The sequence below is a fragment of the Macrobrachium nipponense genome, chromosome 28, assembly GCF_015104395.2.
Source record: "Macrobrachium nipponense isolate FS-2020 chromosome 28, ASM1510439v2, whole genome shotgun sequence".
In the NCBI taxonomy this organism is placed as follows: domain Eukaryota; kingdom Metazoa; phylum Arthropoda; class Malacostraca; order Decapoda; family Palaemonidae; genus Macrobrachium; species Macrobrachium nipponense.
The window spans coordinates 50,896,716-50,898,908 of record NC_087217.1 but is presented as its reverse complement, the minus strand read 5'-3'; positions in this window follow the sequence as shown (position 1 = coordinate 50,898,908).

Genomic DNA, 2,193 nt, shown 5'->3' with positions numbered 1-2,193 from the left:
ATATATATATATATATATATATATATATATATACATATATTTATAGATATATATATATATATATATATATATATATATGTGTGTGTGTGTGTGTGTGTGTGTGTGTGCGTATGTATGTGTGCGTGTGTGCACGCCTAAACTAGCATGTAGTATATATACTATTTATGTCAATTCGTTCCATTTCTTCTTTCGTTTCCTTGATGTGAGAACCCTAGAGGCAGTAGATTCAGTATGAACAGATAATCGTCCTGTCTTTTCCCCTCACTAGAACCCTCTGCCTCGTCCCACCTATAGAATTCGTGCGTCCTTGTTGTGGGGTGTCGGGAAGGAAAGGTAGGGGTTAGAGGAGGTGGATTAGTTGAGGGGGGGGGGGTGGGGGGTTGGGGGGAAGAGAGAGAGGGGGGGCGGGTGGGGGCCTTGGAGATTCCGCGAACGTGAACCTCGCATGTTCTGGGGGTCCCACCTTTTGATGGATTGAGCTATTACAGGTGACAATTGTTTTGTGACGGCTCCGCCCAGCGGTGCATTATCGTCGTTTCTCGTGTCACTCAAGAATTCGGACACGTATAATTACATTATCGCCGGGCGTGAGGACCGGATGGACAGGTGGAGGACAAACGTGGCACTCCCGAGGTGATCGTGTGACAGCCTGATAAGAGAGAGAGAGAGAGAGAGAGAGAGAGAGAGAGAGAGAGAGAGAGAGTTGGGAGGGTGGGATAGAGGATGGTTATTATGCCGAAGAAGAGGTTAGGCGATTTGATGAATATGGATGTTGGCCGAAGTGGTGATGGGTCACAAGATATACGTATTATAATATATTATAATATATTATATAAATATAATATATATATATATATATATATATATATATATATATATATATATATGTATATGTATATATATATATATATATATATATATATATCCGTTGTATATAATTATATATATATATATTAATATATATAATACCCCATACACACCCACACACACACACACACACATATATATATATATATATATATATATATATATATATATATATATATATATGTGTGTGTGTGTGTGTGTGTGTGTGTATGTGTGTGTGTGTATGTATATGTGTGTATGTACGTATGCATGTATGTATGTATAATACATCCTTTTACTTGAATCGTAAGTAAACTTTCATACAATAACACTTATCGTCAGACCTTGCTATAACCATGACAAGTCATGAGTTGAGCATGAAGGGAATATACGAAGACATAGAAAATATGGGGAAAAAATGTTCTATGTTCTTGGGAATTCCATAAGGATTCCAGCTTTTTGCACCTTGAATTCATATAAATAACCTTTGAGGCCTTCAGAACCACTCAGGTCATAAATTTTAATTACTTGATTTCATATCCGTCAGCTTTGAAGCTTTCAGACGCCTCCGGTCATAGATTACAAAATCTTGAATTCAATCAAATCAGCTTTGAATCTTCCAGAACCTCAGGTCATATATTATAAAGTCTTAAATTCATAAAAATCAACTTTGAAGCTTTCAGAAACCTTAGGTCATAAATTACAATGTCTTGGATTCAATAAAATCAGCTTTGAATCTTCCAGAACCTCAGGTCATAAATTACAAAATCTCGAATTCAATAAATCAGTTTTGAATCTTTCGAATCCACCCAGTTGTCCACGTCATCTGCCATTCATAAATTCATGTATTTTCATAAATTTCCTACGTATACTGAGCAATCAGTATAGATAGTATAAATAAAAAAAAAAATGAGAGTTTGATTATAAACAAACGATCCAAACGTAACTTAAAACCGAGAAACACTACTTGAATCCAGGAAGCTATACAAGCTTATCATCATCTCCACAAAGCAGCCTGGAAACTTGCGCAGGTAAAATTACAAAAGCAAACACATAAACAAACATACACAAACTTCTTCCCTTGCTTGTTGTTGACCGCCGCCGCCGCTCTGCCGAAGAAAAAAAAAAAATACTGACAAGCGTACTGCCGAGTCACGCATGCACCCAGCTAATAACTCAGCCGATAACCTTTTAATAAAGCAAAATTGCAAAGCGTTCGGCTGTATTAGTCCATACGTCATGCGTCGGATCATTGCAATCAAGGACGATAAAGCTTGCAACTCATAAGCAATAAGTTGCTTCCTAAATTACGACACTTAATTGGTAGGCTGGAAAGAGATGCGTGAA